At 35.6% G+C, this 15,731-nt stretch overlaps 1 protein-coding gene across 1 annotated transcript in view; it reads right to left on the bottom strand.

Moving 5' to 3' along the window:
• The window catches only part of LOC108737668, a 155,310-nt gene extending 142,081 nt beyond the window's left edge, over positions 1-13,229 (bottom strand). Inside the window, exon 1 of the mRNA XM_018470686.1 lies at positions 12,542-13,229. The gene's annotated coding sequence lies outside the window, so the exon portion shown is untranslated. The remainder of the gene's footprint in view (positions 1-12,541) is intronic.
• Between the last annotated feature and the right edge of the window lie 2,502 nt (positions 13,230-15,731).

Below are 15,731 nucleotides of genomic sequence, written 5' to 3'. Positions count from 1 at the left end.
CCTCCTAACTCCTTTTTCTGCCTCTAATATGTCTCTGACTAGACCTTCATGCCTGAGAAGGTGTCCTACCAACCTATCTCGCCTATTTTTTATTCACTTCCATAGAGTCCTCTGTTCTCCTATTCTTTCCAATTCCTCTTCATTTCTAACCTTCTCTACCCACGATATCCTCATCATCCGCCTATAACACCACATTTCGAACGCTTCTAACCTTTTCTTTTCCGAATGCATAGGTATTTCATAAAAATGTACGTTTTTTATATGGTACAAATAAGATGCAAGAGACGGTCACTCGTCGGGCGGCAGCACTAACTGGCAGCGACCAGCGAGAGGTGCACTCCGCCGCACGGCGTCGCGTCGACTTGACCGTTCCGACATCGTATGCCGCGCCGTCAACCAGCGGAGGAGTTATTACTCACAGGTATAAACAATCTACGACGATGGTCAGAGAGAAGAGCAAGCCCAGTAGCAGGCAAAGCCGTTGCGACAGACAATGAGTGGCGACGCGACGTCGACGCCACGTTCTAAAAGGTGTGTCGAGTCGACGTCGCCACCGCCACACCACCACCACCGTCGTCGTCGTAAATGCGCCACGCGGGCATCTGGCGTTCCGCCAACCCCGCATTTAGATCACAAGCACCAGACTATAATACGGTGGAACGCTCTGTCTCACGCGATACAATGTAAGGCAAACTTGCCCAAAACATATTACCTGACAGGGGCGGTACAATCAGGAAACTACCATTAAAACGTTTAAGATTCATGTATAATACATGTACAACTGATTAAGTAATGTCACTGAAAACGCGCGAATATTCATTCATTCATTCATTCATATTGCCAAAGAATTAAAACGTTGTTCACACCAGAATATTCGCATTTCCACCAAATATTTCAATTAACCGGTGGTGTAGAAATGGTAGAAATCGAGTGCAAATATTGCAGCCACATTAATCCCATTCTCCCATTAGTAAACTACGCGCACGATTACACAACAAGAACAAAGGGCCGTCGACATTATTTCCAGTAAACACATTTTGTTGATTGGCTTCGCACCTTCCAAGTAGTCAATAATATAATTAATGTTACATTTAATACGTAATAAACATGTAAACATCTAAATCAACATACGTATCATCATCATCATAAGGTCGTCAGTCCTAAGATTGGTTAGACACGTACCTCCACTCTTTCCTATCCTGAGCTAAACTTCCCTAAAACTAGAACAACCCACATCCATAACTATTTGCGAACAGTAATCTAATCTAGGTCTACACCTCTACCCTTCTAAATCCTGTTTCTGCTTCTAATATGTCTCTGATTAGATCTTCATGTCTGAGAAGGTGTCCTACCAACCTATCTTGCCTATTCCATATTGACTTCCATAGAGTCCTCTGTTCTCCAACTCTTTTTAATACCTCTTCATTTCTAACCTTTTCTATCCACGTTATTCTCATCATTCGTCTATAACACCACATTTCGAACGCTTCTAACTTTCAGAAAATACTACAAACGGCACAGTGAACGCCATCTGTAGCACGATGCTACATTTTAGGATTACGTATTTTTCAACAAGGTCCACTTGTGTGGATATCTACTTGCTGAAAACGAATCCCGGCGTAGCCAACCTCAACGTGATAGGCACGTTAGCTTAATCGAATAAAATAATTCGAAGTGGTCTGTATTCTGTCGAAACTGCCAGACGCGGATCGCGATTTCGATCTTTTTGGATCTCATCAGCGCGTCGCAGGCAGCTCCGACAGAACACAGACCAACTTTTACCTGCTGTCTTAACAGTGCGTTTCAGAAAATACTACAAACGGCACAGTGAACGCCATCTGTAGCACGATGCTACATGCTTCTAACTTTTTCTATTCCGCCTCGTCCACCACTCTCCATGTTTTGCACCCGTACAACGCCGCGCTCCAAACATACACCTTTACAACCTACGGTATAGACATTTTAAAAAACAGAATTCCAAATACTTTTCTGAAGCTTTATAAAAAAAATCTCGGGCAGCCCCTGTGGCAGCATTCCTTATTAGGGAAATAATCTCTTCGTATTCCTCTTATATAGTTCAGTAGAATGACGTGCTAAACATCGCACTGTTAATCAAGAAACGGAAGGCTTAGTATTCCTAACAATATCAAAATCTGTCTTATGTCTGGAAAAACTACATTGTACTTATCCAATCTAGATACAATTTAGACGAGTCTCCACTGCTATAGGTACTCCTTCCTTTACATCCGCAAATATCCAAGACATTCCATCGAATTAAGTTCTGTAAATGTGGTGCAATTGCGTGCTCTTACCTATGCATACCTACCACTTAAAATTAACAAGCCAAAAACAAATTGGTTACAAAATATGCTGCAGATTATTTTACTGGATATAATTACTTAATAATCCATCGATGTAAATAGGAAAGAAAAAAATTAAATAAAATAAAACTACTTATCAATTTACTTATGCAAACTGAGAGACTACCTCTTATTAGTATTGGGTTAAATTTCCCCCTAAGTTAAAAAATACCCTAAACAAGAAATGGGTGATAACACCATAATAGAAACAAGTGTTGGTGAAGAATCCATTTATGACGAGAAAATTACTATAAGTCGTAAAATTTATTTTTAAAAATACATAGAGGGTAGTCACAAGAAGGAATGGTAATTTTGCAGGGAATATGGTTTATGGTAAGGGTTGAAACCGAGCAAACATGCCTTTATGGTTAATTCTAATTGAAAACAGACACACTGAAGTGTCTCAGCAATCTAATACACAATATGTACACACTTTTATTAAGAACTAGCTGACTCGGTAGACTTCGTACTGCCTTAATCGATAAATAAGACCTAAACTTTTGTATAAAATAAACTTGGTTGTCAAATATCAAATATTATGGTTGCGTTCAGAAATTTAATTTGTGACAAAACTTAAGATTTATCAATCTACATAAAAATAATCTGAAAGATGGTTAACAACTTTCATATTTATTCACCTTTTAAATCTTCTCTGGACTTCCACAAATAATTCAAGACCAAAATTAGCCAAATTGGTCCATCCGTTTTCGAGTTTTAGCGAGACTAACGAACAGGTCCAATTTATATACAAAATAAATAGAGTTAAATTAAAAATTATCCCCTCCAGCCCGAAATAAAATCCTGTGTACGCCCCTGGCAGTAACATAAACTTCATAATTTCCGTAGAAGAAAGCAATCAGTTATATGCTTATTAAATATACGTCATGCACACTTCATCATTTATATAAAACTCAAATCATTATGTAAATACATAGTCCATCATAAATATACGAATGCGTATTATAATAAAGATCAAGTCCAAGGTAGACTGCAATTCAGCGCATTTGTTCTTATGTATATACATACACATGAAGATATTTTTATACCTTGACCTTTTCACAGCGTTGACAACTTTCAGGAAATTCATATTTTGCAATGATGAAAAATTAAATTGGTAACGATTATAAAAAGTTGAATAGAATTCCCTTAACACTGCTATAAATGACAAAACAGTTCCGGTCATATTAAAAATAAGTAATGTCTTCAGGTCTTTGCACACGAAGAAATCGGTAATCAAAATAGATATAAATAAAAATTGACGTGTGTCGGTATATTTAATTTACAACCACAATTAGCCAGAATAGACCACCAGCGTTTCTGTATGTGGCGTAGCTTCGAGTCTCCCCTCATGCACTATGTTAGTTGCTTATCAGTAGCGGTAACAATGATGTGGGAGATGTGGTGACATTTTCACATTTCGAAAAATGTTTATCTGCCAAATTTCTCCAGTTTTTGGTGGACGTGGGGGTTTGCCGGGCCACCAAACGCCAATTTAGAATAAGTGAAAATACTCTTGAATGTTTCTAGAGTTGCCAGCAGCTAGGACGTTTTCGAATGTCTACCACTGTCCACAGGTACAATGTTCTCCAGTAAACTGAAACGAAAAAATCAAAAAGGTCCTGAAATGGTCGAGGACAAGTATGTGTCACAAGTGAGGCGAGACTTCTGACATTTCACTCTCTCCTATCTTAAGCTGATTTTCGCATTTCTCGTCTATTCCATAGCATTTTTAACCTTCTCTGTCTACCATCATATCCTTATCATACACCTGTAAAGCTTTCAACCTTTTCTTTGTGCTCCCGACATACATCCTTTACGACCTTCATCGAAATTCGGCCTTGTGTTATCCTTTACATTACACTTCTAGTGCTCCTTCCATTCTAAATTACCTGACTTCCCAGACACCGAAAAATTCAGCGAATTCTCCTATTTTTATATTCACCCTTTCCCTACTTTTTCTGCCTTTGTGTACCAATACTTTTGTTTTACTTTTACTTATTTGCATACCATACTGTTTTGACAATACCGTTTTGATTATATTTAAAGCTGTCTGCAACTCTTGCTTGCTAGACAGTGCTACATCATCTGCAAATTTAATTGTAAGTACACCAGGCTTTTGTTCAGGCATATCTATCCCTAAAGTTATTCTGTCTGTAATGTCCTGTCGTTTTTGATATGACTACTACCACCTTCCGTTTATAGTCCTCCGGGACTTTCGCCGTCTGGTGTGTGTAACCTCTTACGACTAGCCTGCATATTTTAATATTTCCGCCTGTATCCCATTTATATTCCGTGCATTATTAATCTTTAAATTTTTTTAAAGATAAATCAAACTCATCTCTCCTTACGGGCTATCCTAGCTCACCCACCTCCACACTATCTTCTTTCTCTAATACATGAATCGGGCTCGAATAGTCGAAAACATTCTGGAATTTTCGGTATACATATATTTCGACCCGTGTCCCAAAAACTGTTTGAAATCTCTTATAATGTTCAATATTTGCCCCGTTTGATGTGTTTGGGTTGGTGGGTCGAATATCGGCCATGAAACGCTTGTCTGGAATAAGTAAGAGGGAAAAACCAGCGAAGCGGGTTGTCGTTAGGTAGTAGTAATAAAAAGTAAATTACTTTAAACAGTAGAGCTGTATCATTGGTCTTCACGATGAAGACCAGAGTAGATAGCAAACTCTCCAAGGCAGTCACTTTTTGTCGGGTTAAACGCGGTGATAAGAATTGAGTGTGCAAATCACTTTTTGGTGGGTTAAACGAGGTGATAGGAATTGAGTGTGGAAGTCACTTTTTACCTGTTAAATGAGGTGATAGGAATTGAGTGTGCAAGTCACTTTTCGGCGGGTTAAACGAGGTGATAAGGATTGAGTGTGCAAATCACTTTTTGCTGGGTTAAACGAGGTGATACGAATCGATTGTGCAAGTCACTTTTTGCCTAGTTAAACGAGGTGATAGGAATTGAGTGTGCAAGTCACTTTTTACCGGGTTTAACGAGGCGATAGGAATTGAGTGTGCAAGTCACTTTTTACCGGGTTAAATGAGGTGATAGGAATTGAGTGTGCAAATCACTTTTTACAGGTTTAAACGAGGTGATATGGATTGAGTTATTATTATAACTGATAATGTGGTTATAATTTTATTAATTTAATGAGTTTGAGGTTGGGTTAGGTTATAAAAATGTCACTAAATGTGAAGCTATTGATAAAATTTCAAATAGACACATGTCACGGTGTTGCAAGTAGTTTGTCCTCTATGGTTGAAAAGTGATTTGAATTGAGGAAACAGAGGTCTGTTGCTACACTATTCAATAGTATTACGAAAAACTTTGGTGATCAATGTTTCTTGTTAATTTCATAAGGAATTACGTCCAGTTAAATCAATTTTGCATATGAAAAGCAGTACTTATTTAGTTCAGATACATGTTTACCAAAATCCCATTGCCTACTGCCAGGTATCACGTATAAACTAAAGTAATATATTAATAGGTTCAACTCTCCTTGATTTTGAAAAGTACCTAGGGCAGATTTCCAACACTGATCTTTCTTGCTTAAATTACTTTGTGTTTCATTTGTTGGCAATTATCACTTCATCGTAGTGAACTTACTAGGCACAATCCGAATCGGCACAGACAGCTGTCTGTTTCCATAAAAGAGCTCAACATGGAAAAATTTTTTAGTCGACTTAAAAACGTCGAATTTCGGAAAACTCGCCAAGACCTCACGCTTTAAATATACCTAATTATTTTAATACTCGAAGGTCCCTTAAATATTTATTATACACAAAAAAGTCGATCAAATATTTCATAAGTAATCCAACGTGAGATAATAATAGTCATAATGGCAGGTAAGCAATGTGCCAAGTACATAATATAATACGGAATTAAGTAGAATACATTGTTACAACTACTGTCACAATACATGTAATTGCTGTGTTATTGAAACATTTATAATCCTGCTCTACACCGTAAGCCAAAAATGTGATAGTTAGGTGAAGTTAGCGAAGCAAAACATTTAATTTTGTTTGAAAGGTTAAAAACAACAGCATTAAGACAAAGTAATTTGTTCATGGAATATTCTTTTTGAAGTTATACTTCTTTAGGCGCGTTATGAAAAACTGATGAGAGTGAAATTTGAAGATGCGCGCGCATCACTGTAACACAAAATTCACACCATGAAGTTGCCCACTCAACCGAATTCATTATGTCTCGGAAAAAAGCTACCAACGAAATAGAAATAAAACCTCTCTTAGTCGCGCATGTTGGTACGCTTGTCGCCTCTGATCACTGTTTTCATATTTATTTATAATATTTATCCACATGGTTTTAGTTTTTACAGTCACAACACGTGTTTTATTTTCATACAAGTGCGAATTATATATGTGGCAATAAAATATATTCAGTAGTGATTTAAATTGAATATTTGGATTAATATTATTTACTATTTGTGAATATTAGTGAAAAAATTGTGCTAAAATACTTTTTTAAGTGCTCCAATATAATTGAGGTTAGTTATCCCTATGTATTATTTATTGATATAAATTAAAATATCATTATTTAATATAATTAATACTAAATATTATTAAATTATCAATGTTGAATATTTATTATTGGTTATTTAATATTTACAAAATAAAGAAATAAATTTAATAGAACATTTAATAAAAAGTTCGTGACAAAAATTTTTTAATGATGCCAAAGAAGTATAACTTCTCACGCGCGTACATAAGTACACGCACCCATCTTTTTTTAATACTTTTAATTGTGCCCCTCCAAACGCAAAACGATTATGCGATTTAATGATGTAAGTAGAAAGAATCAGTAAGAGTCAACTAACCATGTAACCAAATTTTCATGAAATGCTTAATTTTAAAAAGAAGTACGCACCCAGGCATTTAAATTACACAATTCTTTGTGGGCAGTTTTTCCTTTTATGTCAAAAGGCATAAGTTGGTGGTGTTTAACGAATGGAAAGACCTCCAACAAATAATAAATAACTATACACTAGTGGCGAATTGATAGCAGAACGTAGGGATATTCTACTATATACAATAATCAAAGGGTGGCATCATTTTTCGAAAAACACGGTGTATCTGAAGAAGTTCGCCACTTGTGCAAGCGAAACAGTTGGAAGCAATAGTAGATACCTTCGTTCGGCCTAAAAATCCCATGTATTTTCTTATGAAGGTTCCTCGTCGTATTTTCTGTAGCGTTTTACCCTCTCAACGCCTACTCTGACGTCACGGCCATTAGCCATCATCGTCAGCCATTTTTGACAGCTGTCATCGTCAGCCAGGGCTTCCAACACCAACACACGACGCTTTTAAACCCGAATCAGAAAAACATTAGTTGGGCCGCAAAAGCCTTTACCAATTTGTCATTTATTATTCAGTTTACAATTTTTATTATACTTATTGCGGCATATTAAAAAGCATTATTTGCGCTATTAATTTCGCATTGTTAAAAATTTTACGTTGTCTAGTCCTCACATAAAAGCAAATTTTATCAGAAAACAAGCTTAGGAGTTGTCTAAACATTACGTCACATACACATACAAGTGTAATAAATGTGACATTATTATTAGACAGATAAGATGGTAAAAACAATAAAATAAGATGCACATAAAACCCTATTGGCAAATTCATAACCGACCATAGGAATATTGTATTACATACAATCATCGACATCGACGTCTCGCGTTGATAATGCTCACGTATGAAGTGGGCGAAACACGTGTCCGCTCAAATAAAGTTTTTTGTGGTAATTAGGGGCGAGTTTTCCTTTTAATTTTTAATTAATATTTGCTACACACCTTCAGCCATGCTTTCGTATAAATAAAAAAGTAATGTAAATGGAATTAATAGCTTTTGAGGGGTGTTCTATCGTTTTGGCGTGCTTTCCATTAAATACCACCCTGACCAACGTCTCAAACCAAACCGTCCCGATAAAAAAGTCGTTTAAACCTTTAAACACTAAACCAATGAATCTCTAATTCTTAGTTAGCGAATTTTCAACGAAAGGGTTGAGTTGAAATAGTTGAAACAGCCTATAACGTTTATAAACACTAAAAATCTGCAGAGTGTGACAAAATATCGTTTTGATACATCATCAACCGACAGAAATAAACTGCAACAGTCCATCCATACTGATGTATTCTTGCTCACCATAAAACATATAGTTCTTATATCGAAATAAGAAATAATTTAGTACAGTAATCAATAAATGACACAAATTAGGACAAACGACCTTATTCCAATACAATCTTTGTTACCAATTCTTATCAAGTAGGTTTTTTGTTAAAGGTATTTATTGAATTGTTATTGCTTGTGTTTGCTTTTTCTATTTTTTTGGTAGAATTACTGGGCGTCATTATTCGGTAACTAGCCGGATTCTAAAAAAAGTGTCTGATTCGCCGGGTACCGAATCCAAACCGCGCATCTGGCATCTCTTCTCGTAATCCGACTTTTTGGATTGACTTTAAACGTCGAATCAAAGGATAGAGCTGGATGTATACATGTATGGGAAGGGGTAGTGGCTATGGCTGAATGACCGTCGCGCCGATCGAGTCAATATTAGGGTTTTCTACCCGAGCGTGAAAGTCACTTTTTGGTAGGTTAAGCGAGGTGATAGGAATTGAGTGTTCAAGTCACTTTTTTCCGGGTTAAACGAGGTGATAGGAATTGAGTGTGCAAGTCACTTTTTTGGTGGGTTAAACGAAGTGATAGGAATTAAGTGTGTAAGTCACTTTTTGCCTGGTTAAACGAGGTGATAGGAATTGAGTGTGCAAGTCACTATTTGGTGGGTTAAACGAGGTGATAGGAATTGAGTGTGCAAGTCACTTTTTAGTGGGTTAAACGAGGTGATAGGAATTGAGTGTGCAAGTCACTATTTGGTGGGTTAAACGAGGTGATAGGAATTGAGTGGGCAAGTCATTTTTTGTCTGGTTAAACGAGGCGATAGGAATTGAGTGTGCAAGTAATTTTTTGCCTGGTTAACGGGGTGATAGGAATTGAGTGTGCAAGTCACTTTTTGACGTGTTAAACGAGGTGATATGGATTGAGTGTTCAAGTCACTTTTTACAGGGTTAAACGAGGTGTAAGGAATTGAGTGCGCAAGTCACTTTTTAGGTGGGTTAAACGAGGTGATAGGAATTAAGTGTCAAGTCACTTTTTGCCTGGTTAAACGAGGTGATATGAATTGAGTGTGCAAGTCACTATTTGGTGGGTTAAACGAGATGATAGGAATTGAGTGTTCAAGTCACTTTTTGCCTAGTTAAACGAGGTGATAGGAATTGAGTGTGCAAGTCACTTTTCGGCGGGTTAAGCGAGGTGATAGGAATTGAGTGTGCAAGTCACTTTTCGGCGGGTTAAACGAGGTGATATGGATTGTGTGTACAAATTAGGACAAACGACCTTATTCCAATACAGTCTTTGTTACCAATTATAATTAGGTAGGTTTTTTGTTATGGGTACTAATTAAATTGTTATTGCTTGTGTTTGGTTTTTCTGTTTTCTTTGGTAGAATTACTCGGCGTCATTATCCGGTAATCGGCCGGATTCTAAAAAAAAAGTGTCTGATTCGCCGGGTACCGAATCCAAACCGGGCACGCGGCATCTCCTCTCGTAATCCGACTTTCTGGAATTAATTGAATATTAAAACGTCGAATCAAAGGATACAGCCATATATGGAAAGGGGTAGTGGCTATGACTGAATGACCGCAACGCTGTTCGAGTCAATATTAGGGTTTTCTACCCGAGTACCCAGATCCGAGTATACAATCCAACCGTTCTAATTCGAACGGGTTATAGTGATTTTACAAATTCCATGTTTTGGAGATTTACTTATACTTAGCACTCGGTTTACATAATAAGTAAAGAGATCGTTATTGCAATTTCTACTAGTGGGTGTAATATAAACATCTTTTGAAAAACCAAACACAAATATTTTGAACTGCACTATAGACTGTATATACTTATACGTATTCCTTAGCAAAAACCGTATATATCTTACTTGCTTACATCCTGTATTACTTCTTAAGTTTATTATTCTTTGGATTGTGTTTAGTCTACAAAGTTCTGGGTGATTCTGGATAAGTTTTATCCTAAAAATACTCATGCTATGAAGTCAGATGTTTTTAATAATATATATTTTATCAATTAAGTGTGTGGTTTATAAAATTTAAACAGAACAATGAACCGATCATCATGAAATTTTGTACACACTGCCAGGATGACAGGAAAGGACATAGGATATCTCTTGTCCAGAAAAAAAATACTGTCATGTCAATCACACAATTATTTATTTTATTTATGTAGGTGCTAAGTTCATAAAATCGATTATTACTACTTTAATTATTTTTTAATTAGAGTTTTTTGAACTTTGTAGTAGCAGAAGATAAAAAACATTCCACTGCGGTATTTCAATTACAGAGAAAACCACAGATAGATTCAAGAAATCCTTCAGATTTCTACCATCTTTTGTACTTCATTTATGTGTAAATTAGTAGACAAATATTTTTTTTTAACTGTAAGATTAATTAGTGGTTTTACGTAGAAGTGTGCTTTACCAATCGATGGTGCTAGTAGCTCGGCAGTATACTGTCTTATTGTTTTTACTATAAATTATGTACATAATTATCAAATATTTGATTAAATATTTAAATTTTTTATAGTACCTACAACGAGAGAAATTAAACGAGTCTTCAAAGAGAGATAAGGATTGAGAGAATAAGAGATAACAATTCATAAAGAAATGTAGGCACATTTTCTAACATATAGCTTTGTGTTTTTTAGAAACGGTTAATTAGAATAGGTGTATATGATATTAATTAGTTGTATAGTTTCATAATTTAAAATAACGAAACTAACCTAAAATTCGAGGTACTTTCTGAAAAATTTTCTTCTTTGCGCTTTGAGTAATTTTTAAAACCTTGGCTTTTTTGTAATTATCTGTAATACCTAATTATTACGTTAAGCTCAGAAGGTTGACATATTATTGGTACAAATATAAACTTTTTGGCAATATTGACCGAAAAAATGTCGGTCTCTCTAGAAAAAAGTGGCTAATGAAGTGATTTCTGTTAGTCTAGTTTTATTTTAAAATATTCATTCAAAAATAAACACCGGGTTTTATTGGCTATGTAACAAAATAGAATTGGTAAACTGAAAAAANGAAAAAAAAAAAAAAAAAAAGAATAGTATCGGCAGTGAGCTGCAGGAACAATTTTGATTAATATACTTAACTTAAGGAAGGATGATTAGTATTTAAAATGAAAAGTAGAAAGTAGCAAAAGGTGGCAAATGGTTGTAAATGGTGTATCAAAAGAAGTGTTTAAAAAAATTAGATTGGAACATTTACATGACAGCAAATTTTAGGCTATAAAAGATTTTATTTACAGCATCGTAAAATTTTGTAATAATTGATAACTAAATGGCATAGGTCGTAAATAAAAGAACAAGGTAAGAGTACAATTTGCAGAGGTCAATAACTGCTCCATTAGGCAAAATGTTAATAATAAATTTAGGATACGCGTGCAGCTGTAAACAGATTTTATAGACAATTAGGTGTTTATTAATTCGTCATTTAGAGTAGGTATTTACTATTTTTAAACTTTGGTCAGTAGTAGGCAAGTTATTTGAGTAGTAGTTGTTGTTTAGCATATGCTTGGGGCAATGGACACACGTTTCTAATCGAAAAACAATTCACGTACCTATCAATTTTTCAACGCTGAATTATTAATAAATGCTACGGTGAATACTTCCGCAAACAGACGTTATTAATAATTACCGGCTTTATGCATGTCTCAACTCAAAAAGAGAAATACGTTTAAATTATCGTTGTTATTATTATTGTTTACGTTCGTTATCAGTTATCACTAAATCAACTATAGGTAGGTAGGTTTAATGTTTTATAACAAAAAGGTTAATAGCTTAAACTGCTTCATGTAAGGTTATCGGTTATTATTGCTTCTGGAAGCTAAGATTTTCGTTAAAGCGAGAATATAATTATAGCAAAGCTTATTTTTAGCAGTCCGAACAATTCGAATATTTGGATCGCTTTGAGGTTAGAAAACATAACCTGTGAAACGGCCTAGGGAGTAAGACAGAGAGGGAGATTAATTATAGCTGGCAAACAAAACCAACTAGTTCGTATAAATAATAATGAAAAAAAAACTTACTTCAACGTGCATGCTCGCCATCCTCTTGTCAAGGGCCGCGAGAGATGATTATGACGACGATGACAACGGAACTTGAACCTTATTAATTCTCGGCACACAGAAAACTCGACAAAACGAAAAAATATTTACAAATCCGCACACAAACAAATAGCAGCCAACGAATTTTTCGGTTCACACATCAACTGTTATTATTGTAGATTTGGTATGTAGTAGTAGTAGGATATTGCACATTGGTGCGTTTTCGAAAATGGCCGTTTTCGCACAAGCTACCACACTAACATAGCTAACGCGTTTTGTAATAATAACGTATGTGTTTTATTATTTATGTATGCCAACGTGCACTACTATTATTAGATGATTGATAATAGAAAGGTTAAGATAGTAATGATGATGGAAAAAATGCCGATTTCGAATACACCCCTACCAACCAAAGCGGTTGTTTGTCGCGGACTGGCGTACTGGATTCGCAGAGCTTCGTGTAGTGTTTGCCAGGTCGGTCCAGACGAAAAGCCGAATGACGATCGGGTTGTCTCGTATAAAACGAACGACCTATGTTGTTGGAGTAGGCAACCATCGGTTACATAATATTTTCCGATTTTATCAGTTTTCATCGGAAAAATACATTTTTTTTTACTCTGCCACCATTTAAATTTTCTTAATCCCAACAGCTGTCCACAACACTGTATTCGAAAATTAACCGATAATGTTTTTCTATTTATTCGTACTTCAGCCGGTGCTACTTACCTATCTAACTGGAAATACGTTTTAAATGATAATATGGCATGTCTTTCACAGATACTGTCTCTAGACAATGCACACAAGATAAGGTATCTTCATTATCTGAGATATCATTTAAGTAGAAATGCATCTCAAACAAAAAACTTCTTTCCGTAGAATAAAAACATACGAAATTGCTTGAAAATTCACCCAACAAATTTGACAATAATGATTTGTATGTTACAATTAAATTTTTATAAAATCCGTCATAACAAGATTTACTTTTTAACTTCTTTTCGGTATTAATTTTATAAGAAATCTTCCATTTGCATCGCTTTCATAAAATAAGGAATTTTTTTTAAAATCTGGTTGACATTATAGGTATAATTTACCTAAAAATATTTTATAAGCTCAAACTAAATTAATGCATGATCTTTATGGGATGCGTCCATGGTTCTTCTGTACCCTTAAAGGTCCCCTTTATGATATCATAACAAATTTTTATTACTTTTTGTGAATTTACCATTTGCAGTTGAAAACTTGTATAAACCATGAAATTCCCTACTTCTAAAAGGTATATTTTGTTGTGGGAGTTTAAAGCCTCTTTCCCCTTCTTTAGATTTGCTGGTACACACCACGCAGTGTATTCAATCAACATCTAGACCACTTATTAGTTAGACCTTCGCAACAAACATCCTTGAAGTTGGCGTAAAATTTCGAATTAAATTGAATCTCAGTTAAAGTACCTTTGTAATTGCAAGACGTACCCATACACACATGTGTTCGGTACTATCAGCTGCAGTATCATCGTCGTCGTCAGCATCATCACCATCATCATCATCATCAACATCAGTGCCGCAGACAAGAGTCCAGACATTTTAACCTCGACGGTATCAACGACCGCAACAAGTGCAGCGACACCAGACAGAACCCTTTATCCATCGGTAATGATGCTGGGTGAATTAACAGACGGCAACAAGTAAGAACTGTAGAAGAACGTAAGTGACAATCCTATACTTATTGAGTAGGTACATTCACTACTAAAACCAATTGATACAAGATGATCAAAAAAAGGAAGACTGTGACTGGCAAGTCATCAGGTCGTGTTTTCGAATCCAATCCAAAGTCGACAAATAAGGGAAAGATACAAAATTATACGCCAGTCTAAAACGAGCAACGTTACAAGTGAATCCCTTTATGGAATGCTTAAACAGTCAACGGAGAACCAAGAAATATCATCATCATCATTATCATAGGGTTGTCATTTCTAAGACTGGTTGGATACGCACTTTCACTCTTTCCCTTTCTTGAAGTAATCTTCGCATTTCCGATTTCTCTAAATCCAGAGCATGCCACATCCTTAACTATTTGTGAAAAGTAATTTAACCTAGGTCTACTTCTTCTACCCTTAACACCTGTTTTTGTATCTAATATGTCTTTAACTAGCTTTTCAAGCCTGAGAAGGTGTCCTTCCTAACAATCTGTCTAGCCTATGTCTTATTGACTTTTATAGCGGCCTCTGTTCTCCTACTCCTTCTGATACCTCTTCATGTCTAATCTTTCCTCTTCATGGTATCTTCATCATTTTTCAGTAATACCAAATTTCGAATGCTTCTATTGGGATCCGTCAAATGAGAGGAGCCTAAAAACATGGCGCCGATTAGGGAAAATTTATCGTAGTTCCTATAGTGTACCGTGCAATTTCCAAGTTTTTAAATTACGATTAAATGATAAGTATTGACGCAATATGTGATTGGGCTGACACAAATCCTCGGAAAGGAAATTTCGTTGAAAGTGAGCGTGTTTTTAATGCCAATCACATTATAAAATTCGGAAATAACAAATCCGGAAGCTAGCCTTCAAATTCCGTCAAGTTTACTGCCTACTTTTTACAAACTTCGGATTTAAAAAGTGATTCACGTTATATAATTGGAGATTTAAGCAATATCATATCAGACTTGCACGTGCTAAGCCTATTTAAGAGAACGTTGCAAACACATGATGGTGTATGCCCATTTGACGGATCCCAATAGCTTTTCCTTTTCCGCCGAGCCCACCATCCACGTTTCGCACCCGTACAACAATCTTAACAACCTTTTTCAAAAAAATGTACTTAATGAACGAAAAAAGCTTTACTTAAAACTTAGCAGCGATAATTTTAAAAATGCACTTAATCTTGAAATAACCTTGGAGATAGTTATTAAGATCACGGTGTAGACCACCATTGTGTGTTCCTTTGTAAACTCAGTATGTTTTGAATTGAACATTTCTACATACTTTAGCCTCTACCTGAAGAGATAATCGATATCTAATAATAATAATAATAATAATAATATCTTACTGGCTTATACTAACATGGGTTAAAAATCGTGCGCTGTCTCCATCCGTAGCTCCGAAACTTCTTATTTATTAATGTCATGCCCCATCAGAACTTTTGATCAAAAAGTCATATTCCAGTTGCAGTCAATTTAAC

Source organism: Agrilus planipennis, unplaced genomic scaffold, assembly GCF_000699045.2.
Source record: "Agrilus planipennis isolate EAB-ADULT unplaced genomic scaffold, Apla_2.0 scaffold14, whole genome shotgun sequence".
Lineage (NCBI taxonomy): Eukaryota > Metazoa > Arthropoda > Insecta > Coleoptera > Buprestidae > Agrilus > Agrilus planipennis.
This window is presented reverse-complemented; position numbering and strand designations above follow the sequence as displayed.